Genomic DNA, 12505 nt, shown 5'->3' with positions numbered 1-12505 from the left:
ATGTATATGACAAATCTAGGGACAGTATACCTGGCTGTGGGGGTCTGCCCTATCTGTGCTGGGTCAGTCTCAGAGCCAGAGCCGGGGGCTTTGGAGCCCATTGCACCCAGGGTGCCAGAGGAGGACAAGACAGTGGCTGAGGGACCCTGGGACACAGTCCTCTGCTTGGAGTGAGCGTGTCTCAGGCTGTCTGAGTCACTCCCCCCACTGGGCACAGTGATGTCTGCTGTCCCTTTGGAGGGGGCTGCAGTGCTGGCATCACCAGCAGCCAGGGCAGCAGCAGAGGAGGGATGGCTCCTCTTCTGGGCTCCCTTCCTAGGAGCTTTGGTTGAGGACCCCTGTGCGCCTCTTGGTGCAGCCCTGCCTACAGTGACCTGCTGGACCTCTGAGCTGTCAGAGGAGGCATGGCTTCTTTTGGAGGCTCTAGTATTAGGTCTTGTGCCTCTGCTCCTCTTCTGCCCAGAGGTCCCAGACATGTCACCCTGTTCCATGATGGGTAATTGGGGAGGACACACCCCAATTGCTTGGACACTGAGCTAGAGTAGGATTTGAATATTCCAGTGGTAATATCTCCGCACAGGTGTGTGTGTGTGTGTGTGTGTGTGTGTGTGTGTGTGAGTGCGTGTGCGTGTGCCTGTGTGTGTGTGTAAGGGGCGGGACCCAAATGTGGCCCAGAGAGGCCAACCCCCACCCTGACCCCACCCCTCCCCTAGCCTCCCCCGCCCCTTAGTGTTCCTGTCCACCTGATATAGGTGCTGTTGTTGATCGCAGGACAAATCCTCAGTTTCTGAATAAAGGGCAGGAGGGAGCAGTTCACCGCATACGGATCAGACCTGGAGAGAGTAATCTCTTGATCAGAGGTCAGCTCAGAATCAGAGATGCCAACTGCTTGACCTGTTGCCAGGAGACCAGTGGAAGCTGTTGGCCAGGGCAGCCCATGTCCAGTGGGGGTGGGGGCCTGGGGGAGGTCATCCCAACAGAGACAGTCTTGGACTACATGGACTGTCTGGGTGCTAGCCTGGGGGGTGACAGGCCCTCTGAAAGAAGCATGTCCCATCCCCCTGCAGCAACCCCAACCTATACTGGGTGCTTGAGGGACAGCTTTTCTTAACCCCCCCATCGGAATGTGGACTGTCCCAGTGCCCTGTGATTGGTGGAAACTGTTTTTCTAATGTCAGCTCAGGTGATGGTGTTCCATTAACTATCCCTCCCCCAACCCATGGTAGGAATGTTCCACTTTTTATTGGGCACATTTGCACATCTGATAGATAGGGGGCATTCACTCTATCCCATTGTGTATTGAAATCTACTCTTAATTGTATGGTTGTTAATGTGACTCATCTTATGAATACTTGTTTCATGTGTCTGTGCTGCTCCTTATTTGGTTCATAGACAGGGTAATCCATGTAACCCCTTCATGTTATTATGGGTCCCTAATCATCATGCAATGCCCAAGTTGTTCCTTCCCTTTTTAAAGTCACCTTCTGATAGTGGGAGCAGCTTTCTACCTTTGACTTGGTGCTGCTTTGTCTTAGAAGCTCAGCTGGGTTTCTTGTAGAGAGCAAGTCAACAAATGGTGTTGGGGAAATTGGGTTGAAACCTGCAGAAGAAACTGGACCACAACATTGCACTGCACAGAAAAGAGAACTCCAGATGAGAAGGTCTTGGGGGCTGAGAGGGTCTGGGGGCTGTGAGGGTCTGAGGAATGTGAGGGTCTGGGGGCTGTGGGGTTCTGGTTGCTGTGAGGGTCTGGGGGCTGAGAGGGTCTGGGGGCTGGGAGGGTCTGAGGACTCAGAGGGCCTGGGGTCTGTGATGGTTTGGTCTGTGAGACTCTGGGGGCTGAGAGGGTCTGGGGGCTGTGAGGGTCTGGTGGCTGAGTGGTCCTGGGGGATTTTAGGGTCTGGCGTATTGTGAGGGTCTGTGGGCTGTGAGGGCTTGTGGGCTGAGATGGTTTAGGTGCTGTGAGGGCCTGGGGACTGTGGGGGTCTGGGGGCTCTGAGGGTCTGTGGCCTGAGAGGGCCTGGGGCCTCTGAGGGTCTGAGGGCTGTGAGGGTCTGTGGACTATGAGGGCATGGGCGCTATGGGGGTCTTGGAAGCCTTAGGGTCTGGGTGCTGTGAGTTGGGGCCATGAGTGTCTTGGGGGCTAAGAGGGTCTGGGGGCTGAGAGTGTCTGGGGTCTCTGAGGGTCTTGGGGGCTATGAGGGTCTTGGGTGCTGTGATTTTCTGTGGGCTGAGAGGGTCTGGGGGCTGTGAGGGTCTTGGGTGCTGTGATTTTCTGTGGGCTGAGAGGTTCTGGGGTCTGTGAGGATCTTAGGGGCTATGAGGGTCTTGTGGGCTGTTAGGGACTTGGGGCTTGAGGGTCTTGGGGGCTGTTAAGGTGGGGGCTGTGAGGGTCTGGGGTCTGAGAGGGTCTGGAGGTTGAGAGGGTTTGGGGGCTATGAGAGTCTGGGGTTAGAGGGTCTGGGGCTGAGAGGTGCTGCGCGCTATGAGGATCTTGGGGGCTGAGAGCGTCTGGGGGTTATGTGGGTCTTGGAAGCTCAGAGGGTCTGGTGGATCTGAGGGTCTGGGTGCTGAGAGGTTGTCGGGTCTGTGAGGGCCTGTGGGCTGAGAGGATCTGGGGCTGTGAATCTGCAGGTTGTCTGTAGGGGGGGTTGTGATGGGGGGGGACACATGGGACAGTGATTCCTGAGGGCCGCTGAGGCTCCTGGCAGGAAGCTGGGAAGCTGGGCCTGGGGGTCAGGGAAACTTGCAGTAGGGAGCACCTTGGGGGACAGCTGAATGCAGGGACATCTAGGGGTCTGGAAGCCCAGAACAAACCTTGGTGGTGGATACTTGCAGCTCCACCAGAGCCCAGCCTGGGAAGATTTGTGCTGCAGCAGCATCAGGTGGTGGCCTCTGCATGCAGTGCAGCCACCCTAAAGCTGGCAGCCCTCATAGCTGCCTGCCCTCTGGACCTGGCCACAAGTGACAGTGGTGCCCAGAGGCCCCACACCATGTCCCTGAGGTCTGGAGTACAACGGGACTCCCAGTGTGTACTGAATCTGCTGAGAGTAAACACATGCATCCAGCAATGGCCTGGCCCTGGCTTGTGGGGTTCTCAGTGGCTCTATGGCCAGGAAGCCCTGGACCTGCAGTCAAATGACCAGCAGGGACTCAGCTGTGCAGGACAGGAATCAGGAGGAGTGGGTGCTGCAGGAACACCTGGGGGGCTCCAGAGGAGGAGGGGACCTGAGGGTGTTCAGGGGCCTGTGGTGCTGAGAGGAGGTAGGGGCCTGAGTGTGTTCAGCGCCCTGGGGTGCTGAGAGGAGCAGGGTCCTTAGGCTGTTCTGGAACCTGAGGTGCTGAGAGGAGGAGGGGGCCTTAGGGTGTTCAGGGACCTGGGGTGCTGAGAGGAGGAGGGGGCCTTAAGGTGTTCAGGGGACTGGGGTGGTGATGGGAGGAGGGGGCCTAAGGGTGTTCATGGTCCTGTGTGCTGAAAGGTGGAGGGGGCCTGAGGGTGTTCAGAGGCCTGGCGTGCTGAATAGAGGGGGCCTGAGGGTGTTCAGAGGCCTGGGGTGCTGAGAGGAGGAAGTGTCCTTTGGGTGTTCAGAGTCCTGGGGTGCTGAGAGGAGGAGAGGGCCTGAGGGTGTTCAGGGGACTGGGGTGGTGATGGGAGGAGGGGGCCTAAGGGTGTTCATGGCCTGGGTGCTCAGAGGTGGAGGGGGCCTGATGGTGTTCAGAGGCCTGGGGTGCTTGGAGGAGGAGGAGGCCTGAGGGTCTTCAGAGGCCTGGGGTGCTGAGAGGAGGAGGGGGCCTGAGGGTGTTCAGGGCATTGCCCTGTCCTCAGCCCTCTTTCTCCAGTCCCAGTCCCCTGTCCCCAGTCCCTGTCTTTAGTCCCCTATCCTCAGCCCCCTGTCCCCAGTCCTTTGTTCTCAGTCACAGTCCCCTGTCCCCTGTCCCCAGTCCCTGTCCCCAGTCCCCCAGTCCCCAATCCCTTTCCCCTGTCCCCAGTCCCAGTCGTTGTCCCCAGTCCTAGTCCTCAGTACCCAGTCCCCTGTCTCCAGTCCCCTGTCCTGGAAACTAGCCCAATTCCAGTTTGCTAAGTTTATCTGGCTGAGTGCACAGATGCCCCTGCCCTTTATCAGGAGCCTGCCTGTACCCCACGGAGCCCTGAGCACTCACCAAGCACCACACCCTGGGACTCTCTTCTGGGGTGCTCAGCCTGAGTGCTCAGCTTGGTGTGCTCATCTGGAATTCTCATCCAAGTGCTCCTCTGGGTGCTCAGGCAGGGTGCTCCTCTGAGGTGTTCAGGCAGGGTGCTCCTCTGGGTGCTCAAGCAGTGTGCTCTCTGGGTGCTCAGGCAGGCTTCTATGTGTGCTCAGGTATGGTGCTCCTCTGGGGCTTTCCACAGGGCGCTCCTTGGGGTGCTCTGCCTAGGGGGTGATGGGGTGCTCTGCCCCGCCCAGCCCCTCCCTGCCCCCACTGGAACACCTGTACATGCACCACCCCCATTCCACCAGTGTGGCTGTGCTCCCCTCAGCCACAGGATGGGGGGCACTGGACCTAGGGGCTGCAGGCAGGCTCTGGCCCTTCCGGTGCTGCTGGCCTTTGTGTGCACACAGAGGTTCTTATCCCGCAAGCCGTCCGGGGGTCACAGGGCTGCCCTGGGGGGAACTGCACCCCAGCAGCAGGCGGGACCCCGAGAATGGCCGCCCCCATAGGGCCAGGACCACTCCATCTGCACCCCAGACCGGGTGGGGGCCCCGGAACTGCCCCCACCCGCGGGGGACCGTAGAACAGCAATCGGTCAGGCTGGGTCCCCAAGATCTGGGCCCTCTGGTCAGGCTGGGACCCCCCCTCCGGGGGGGCCCTAGGGCCCTGGAACTGACCCATAGGGCAGGGGGGCGGGACTGAGCAGCACCCACCAGGCACTGAGGTTCCCCTCCCCGCAGTGTCAGCAACCCCAGTAACACCTCCCTGGTGAAGGAGAAAGTGGACCAGTTGCTGAAAGGCTATGACATCTGCCTGAGGCCAGACTTTGGAGGTGAGGTTGCTGGGTATAGAGGGTGCCAGGTGCCTGGGAGTTGAGGGTTGCTGAAGTGGGGGGTGCATGAGAGGTGAGGGCGTGGAGGTGAGGGGCTGCAGGTATGAGGGGGTGAGAACATAGGGCTGTAGGTGAGGGGGTGTAGCTGATTGGGTGCAGGTGAGGGGGTGCAGGGGGTAGGAGGTGGGGGTGCAGGTGAGAGGGTTCAGGGGGTAGGAGGTGGGGTGCAGGTGAGGAGGTGCAGGTGAGGGGTGAAGGGGGTAGGAGGTGAGGGTTAGGGGTGAGGAGGTGGGGTATAGGTGAGGGGGTGCAGGGGGTAGGACTTTGGGTGCAGGTGAGGGGGTGCAGGGGGTAGGACTTTGGGTGCAGGTGAGGGGGTGCAGTGGGTAGGAGGTGGGGGTGCAGGTGACGGGGTACATGGGGTAGGAGGTGGGATGCCGATGAGGGGTGTAGCGGGTAGGAGGTGAGGGTGAAGGTGCGGGGTGCAGGGGGTGGAGGTGGGGTACAGGTGAGGGATGCAGGGGGTAGGAAGTGAGGGTGCAGGTGAGGGGGTGCAGGGGGTAGGAGGTGAGGGTGCAGGTGAGGTTGTGGAGGGGGTAGGAGGTGGGGGTACAGGTGAGGGGTTGCAGCGGGAAGGAGGTGGAGTGCAGGTGAGGGGTGCAGGGGGTAGGAGTCGGGATGCATGTGAGGGGATGCCGGGGGTAGGAGGTGGGGTGCTTGTGAGGGGTGCAGGGAGAGGGGGTGACAGTGCAGGTGAGAGTGAATGGTGTCCAGCCCTGTGAGTGTCCTGCAGGGTCCGGGCTGTGAACGCCACCTCCAGCACTGTGCTGCACTGGGTCCCTCGTGGCTGACTGCACCCTGCTCCCTGAAACACCCCAAGTTCCTGGGTGCTGCCTGCCCAGCGCACTTCCAGCCTGAGGCTCGTGTCTGAGTGACCTTTGTGCAGTGTCCAGTCCAGAACAAGGCGGAAGCACACCTGGTAGTCCCAGCGTTGCCTGAGACAAACCTGTGTCCTGTGGTCTGGAGAAGTGCTGTGTCCACCCCAGTTCCCAGTGGGCAGGGTGCTGTATACTAAGCTTCCAATAGAGAGGGCCCTGTCCGCTTTGGGGCCCATTGCGGACTTTCTGTCCACTTCAGCATCCAGTGGGGAGTTCCTGTCCACCCCAGAATCCAGTGGGAGTTCCAGTCCACCTCTCTGTCCAATGTGGAGGGTCCTATCCACTGCAGCATCCAGTGGGAGTTCCTGTCCACCTCAGTGTCCAGTGGGGAGGGTCCTGTCCACTGCAGCATCCAGTGGGGAGTTTTTGTCCACAGCAGCATCCAGTGGGAGTTCCTGTCCACCTCAGTGTCCATCAAGGAGTTTCTGTCCACTTCAGCGTCCAGTGGGGAGTTTCTGTCCACCTCACTGTCCAGTGGGGAGGGTCCTGTCCAATGCAGCATCCAGTAGGGAGGCCCCTGGTGTGGAGGAGCGGTGGCTGTAAGTGGAAGCTGGCTTGTGCTGGGCCCTCACACTCAGGCCTGTGGTCACTGCTGCCCCATAGCCCCCCCCTTGTGGCTGTAGGCATGAACATCAACATATCCAGTATCAACATGGTGTCAGAGGTCAACATGGTGAGTGGGATCCTGGGGGAGGGGCCTGTGGTCAGATGGCGGCTAAGAGAGTCAGGGGTCCTGGGGGTTTTGGAAGCTGTGAGGGTCTGGGGGCTGTGAGTTGGGGGCCATGAGGGTCTTGGGGGCTGAGAGGGTCTGGGGGCTATGAGAGTCTTGGCACTATGAGGGTCTGTGGACTGTGAGGGTCTGGGGCCTGAGAGTGGGGGCTGTGAGGGTCTGGGAGCTATGAGGGTCTTGGGTGCTGAGAGGCTCTTGGGGCTATGAGGGTCTGGGGGCTGAGAGTGTCTCAGGGCTGAGAGGGTCTTGTGGGCTGAGAGAGTCTGGGTGCTGTGAATCTGCAGGTTGTAAGTAGGGGGGCTGTGATGGTCTGAGGGCTGTGAGGGTCTGTGGCCTGTGAGGTTTGGGAGTTGTGATAGTGGGGTTGTGAGTGTCTCAGTTCTGTGTGTGTCTGGGGAATTGTGAGTTGGGGGAACAGGTTTGGTGGCTGTGTGTGAGAGCAGTGGATTGGGGGGCTATGGGTTTGGTGTTGTGGGTTTGGGGTGCTGTAGATTTTTGGGTCTGTGGGTATGGGGGGCTGTGGGTTTTAGGGGCTGTGGGTTTTGAACCTGTTGGTTTGGGGAGCTGTGAATTGGGGGGCTGTGGGTTTTGGGGCTGTGGGTTTGTGGGCTGTGGTGTTTAGGGGCTGTGGGTTTGGGTGGCTGTGGGTTTGTGGATCTGTTTTTAGGGGCTGTGGACTGTGGCTCTATGGGTTTGGGGTCCTGTGTGTTTGGGGGGCTGTAGGTTTTTGGGTCTGTGGGTATGGGGGGCTGTGGGATTTAGGGGCTGTGGGTTTTGGACCTGTTGGTTTGGGGAGCTGTGAATTGGGGGGCTGTGGGTTTTGGTGCTGTGGGTTTGGGGCTGTGGGTTTGTGGGCTGTGGTGTTTAGGGGCTGTGGGTTTGGGTGGCTGTGGGTTTGTGGGTCTGTTGTTTTTAGGGGCTGTGGACTGTGGCTCTATGGGTTTGGGGTCCTGTGTGTTTGGGGGGCTGGAGTTTGTGGCCTGTGGTTTTTAGTGGCTGTGGGTTGGGGGGCTGTGGGTTTAGGAAGCTTTGGGTTTGGGGGCCGTGTGTTGGGGGGTTGTGGGTTTAGTGGCCTCTGGGGTTGGGACTTTGGGTTTGTGGCCTGTGGGTTTGGGGGCTGTGGTTTTTAGGGGCTGTGGGTTTGGGGGCCTGTATGTTTGAGGGGCTATGGATTTGTGGGGCTGTGGATTGGGGGTTTGCGGGTTTGAGGGTTGTGGTTTTGGGGGACTGTGGGTTTGGGTGTTGTGGGTTGTGGGGCTGTTTTTTTGGGTTTTGGGTTTGTGGCTTTGGGGTTTGTGGCTTTGGGGGTTGTGGGTTGTGGGTTTGGGGGTGTGTGTTTGGGATTGTGGGTTGGGGGCTGTCGTTTAGGGGGCTGTGGGTTTGAGGTCTGTGGGTTTGGTTGTTGTGGGTTTGGGGGCTGTGGTCTTGGGGGCTGTGGTTTGGGGCCTGTGGATTGGGGGGCTGTGGTTTTGGGTGTTGTTGGTTGGGGAGCTGTTGGTGGGCTGTGGGTTGGGGTGGGGGTTGTGGGTTGGGGGGCTGTGTGTTTGGGGGCTATGGATTTGGGGGGATATGTGTTTGTGTCCTGTGTGTTTGGAGCTGTGGGTTTGTGTGTTGTGGTTTGGGGCTCTGTTGGTGGGGGGATGTGGGTTGAGTGTTGTGGTTTGGAGGCCTGTGGGTTTGGGGGGCTGTTGGTTTGGGGGTTGTGGGTTGGGGGGCTGTGGGTTTGGGGGTTGTGTATTTGGTGACTGCCAGATGGTGGCTGTTGGTTTGAGGTGCTCTGAGGCTGTGGTCCTGGTGAACCCTTCTCCCCCATCCAGTTTTGATAGCATTGTGCCCAGATTCAGAAGGACCCTCAGGAAATTGGGATTAAAAAGTCTTCCTTATGGTGGGCTTGGTGTCCTGGCTGTGCTGTGTCCTTGGGGGCGGCATCACAGATGGGTAGCAGTGGGGACATGGTGGCCAGGAGTGATGAGGGCGAGGGACTTTTGGGGTCCTGGGGACGGTACCTTCTGGGGGCAGAACCAGGACACCTAGTTGACTGGTTAGGGATACCTGGGAGCCCCGGGGCAGGGACACATGGGGTGGGGAGACACCTGGGGCAGGGATTCCTGGGAGCCGGGGACAGGTCATCTGGGGGCGCGTGGAGGGCACCTGGAGTTGGGGGATACCTGGGGTCCTGTGCGGGGACACCTGTTGCGGAGATACCTGGGGGCCTGGGACCTGACATCTGGGGTGGACAGGGGACACTTGGGGTGGGGGAAAGATGGGGGCCCGAGGCATGGACACCTGGATGGGGAGAGACCTGGGCGCAAGGAACCAGACATCTGGGGGCAGTACAGGGCCACCTGAAGTGGGGGAAAACCTGGAGGCCAGGGGCGGGGACACCTGGGGCGGGGAGAGACCTGGGGGCCTGGGACCGGACGTCTGTGGGCATCGTGGGTGGGGGACACCTTGGGTGGGGGAAAACCTGGGGGCATGTACATCTAGGGGTCTGGAGGCCCAGAATAAACCCTGGGGTGGACACTTGCGGCCCCACCATAGCCCATCCTGGGAAGGTTTGCGCTGCAGCTGCGCCACCTGGTGTCCCTGCTGGCAGTGCAGCCGCCCTGCAGCTGGCAGCCCTCATGGCCACCTGCCCACTGGACCAGGCCCCAAGTGACAGTGGTACCCAGAGGCCCCAAACCGTGTCCCTGAGGTCTGGAGTACAACGGGACTGCCAGTCTGTACTGAGTCAGCTGAGATTGAACACGTGCGTCTGGCGCTGGCCTGGTCCTGGCTCATGGGGGCCTAAGTGGCTCTATGGGCAGGAAGCCCTGGACCTGGAGTCAAATGGCCACCAGGGACTCAGCTGTGCAGGACAGGAAGCAGGAGGAGTGGGTACTGCAGGGACATCAGGGGGACTCCAGAGGAGGTGGCCTGGAGTGTTGCAGGGACACCTGGGGGGCTCCAGAGGTAGAGGGGGCCTGAAGGTGTTCAGGGGCCTGGGGTGCTGAGGGGAGGATGGGGCCTGAGGTTGTTCAGGGGACTGGGGAGCTGAGAGGAGGAGGGGGCATGAAGGTGTTCAGGGTCCTGTGGTGCTGTGAATAAGAGGAGGCCTGAGGGTGTTCAGAGGACTGGGATGCTGAGAGTAGGAGGAGGCCTGAGGGTGTTCAGAGGCCTGGGGTGGTGATAGTAGGATGAGGCTTGAGGGTGTTCAGAGGCCTTGGATGCTGAGAGGATGGGGCCTAAGGGTGTTCAGGCTCCTGCGGTGCTGAGGGGAGGAAGTGGCCTGAGGGTGTTCAGGGGCCTTGGGTGCTGAGAGGAGGAGGGGGGCTAAGAATGTTCAGGGGCCTTAGGTGCTGAGAATAGGAGGTGGCCTGAGGGTGTTCAGGGTTCTGGGGTGATGAGAGGAGGAGGTGGCCTGAGGGTGGACCGATGGGGTCCAGGGGTCTGGCGGCCGGTTTCTGGGGGCCTGCACTGATGTGGGCCGGAGGTCTCCAGCGGAGGGGGCCTGGAGTGTTGCAGAGACATCTGGGGGGGCTCCAGAGGTAGAGGGGGCCTGACAGTGTTCAGGTTGTCTGGGGTGCTGAGGGGAGGAGGGTTAATGAAGGTGTTCTGGTGCCTGGGGTGCTGAGAGGAGGAGGAGGAGTAGGCCTGAGATTGTTCAGGGGCCTGGGGTCCTGAGGGGAAGATGGGGCCTGTAGCTGGGTGCTGAGCCCACCACAGAGGTTTGCTTTACAGCATCGCCACCTGCTGGCTGGTCAGGCAATGCAGCCACTTGCCAGCCCCTCTGAGGGGGGAGACAGCTGGGTGAACAGGCAGCTGAGTATGTCTGGGGCTCCAGGGATGGACACCTGGGGCAAGGATTCCTGGGGGCCTCGGACCTATCATTTGGGGGTGGATGGAGGGCACCTGGGGTAGGGGGAAACCTGGGTGCCCGGGCCAGGGAATCCTGAGACAGGATTTCCTGGGGTCCTGGAACCAGCCATCTGGGGGCAGATGGGGGTGCATGTAGGGTGGGTGGAATCCTGGGGACCCAGCGGACACCAGGGGCGGCGATTCCTGGGGTCCTGGGGCTGGACATCTGGGTGCGGACAGGGGACACCTGGGGTGGGGGGAAACCTGGGGTCACGGGGTGGGGACATCAGGGACAGGGATTTCTGAGGGCCACTGAGGCTCCTGGCAGGAGGCTGGGAAGCTGGGCCTGGGGGTCAGGGAAACCTGCAGTAGGGAACACCTGGAGGGACACCTGAAGGCAGGTACATCTAGGGGTCTGGAGGCCCAGAATAAACCTTGGGGGTGGACACTTGCGACCCCACCAGAGCCCATCCCTGGAAGATTTGTGCTGCAGCAGCGTCACGTGGTGGCCTCTGCAGGCAGTGCAGACACCCTGCATCTGGCAGCCCTCATGGCTGCCCGCCGTCTATACCAGGCCCCAAGTGACAGTGATGCCCAGAGGCCCCACACCGTGTCCCTGAGATCTTGGGGACAATGGGACTCCCAGTGTGTACGGAGTCTGCTGAGAGTGAACACGTGTGTCTGGTGCTGGCCGTGCCCTGGCTTATGGGGGTCTCAGTGGCTCTATGGGCAGGAAGCCCTGGACCTGCAGTCAAATGGCCACCAGGGACTCAGCTGTGCAGGACAGGAAGTAGGAGGAGGGGTGCTACAGGGACATCTGGGGTGCTACAGAGGAGGAGGGGGCTGGGGTGCTGCAGGGACACCTGGGGGGCTCCAGAGGCAGAGGCCTGATGGTGTTCAGGGGCCTGGGGTGCTGAGGGGAGGAGGGGGCCTGAAGATGTTCAGGGGCCTGAGTGCTGAGATGAGGGGTCAGAAGCTGTTCAGAGGCCTGGGTTGCTGAGAGGAGGAGGGGCCTGAGGGTGTTCAGAGGCCTGGGGTGCTGAGAGGACGGGGTCTGAGGGTGTTCAGGGGCCTGGGGTGCTGAGGGGAGGAGGAGACCTGAGGCTGTTCATGGGCCTGGGATGCTGAGTGGCGGAGGGGGCCTGAGGGTGTTCAGAGACCTGGGGTGCTGGGGGGAGGAGGCTGTTGAGGGTGTTCAGGGGCCTGGGGTGCTGAGAGGAGGAGGGGGCTTGAGGGTGTTCAGGGGCCTCGGGTGTTGGGAGGAGGAGGGGTCTGAGGGTCTTCAGGGGCCTGGGAAGCTGAGAGGAGGAGGAGCCCTGAGGGTGTTCAGTGGCCTGGGGTGCTGAGAGAAGGAGGAGGCAGGGTGATCAGAGGCCAGGGTGCTGTGAACAGGAGGGGTCCTGAGGGTCTTTTGCACCCTGGGATGCTGAGAGGAGGAGGCAGCCTGAGGGTGTTCAGGGGCCTGGGGTGCTGAGAGGAGGAGGGGACCTGAGGGTTTTCAGGGGCCTGGAATCCTGAGGGAAGGAGGGGTCCAGAGGGTGTTCAGGGGCCTGGGTACTGAGGGGAGGCGGGGGCCTCAGGGTGTTCAGTGGCCTGGGGTGCTGAGAGGAGAAGGGGGCCTGAGGGTGTTTAGAGGCCTGGGGTCCTGAGTGGAGGAGGGGGCCAGAGGGTGTTCAGGGACCTAGGGTGCTAAGGGGAGGAGGGGGCCTGTGGATGCTCAGGGACCTGGGATGCTGAGAGGAGGGGGCCTGAGGGTATTCAGGGGCCAGGGGTGTTGAGGGGAGGAGGGGGCTCGAGTGTGTTCAGGGGCCTGGGGTGCTAAGAGTAGGGGGCCTAAGGGTGTTCAGAGGCCTGGGGTGCTGAGTGGAGGAGGGGGCCTTAAAGTGTTCTGGGGCCTGGGGTGCTGAGAGGAGGAGGGGGCCTGATGGTGTTCCTGGGCCTGGGTAGCTGAGAGGAGGAGGGGCCCTTAGGGAGTAA

The sequence above is a fragment of the Erinaceus europaeus genome, chromosome 9 (assembly GCF_950295315.1).
Source record: "Erinaceus europaeus chromosome 9, mEriEur2.1, whole genome shotgun sequence".
Lineage (NCBI taxonomy): Eukaryota > Metazoa > Chordata > Mammalia > Eulipotyphla > Erinaceidae > Erinaceus > Erinaceus europaeus.
The sequence above is the reverse complement of the archived record's forward strand: the minus strand, read 5'-3'. Positions refer to the sequence as shown.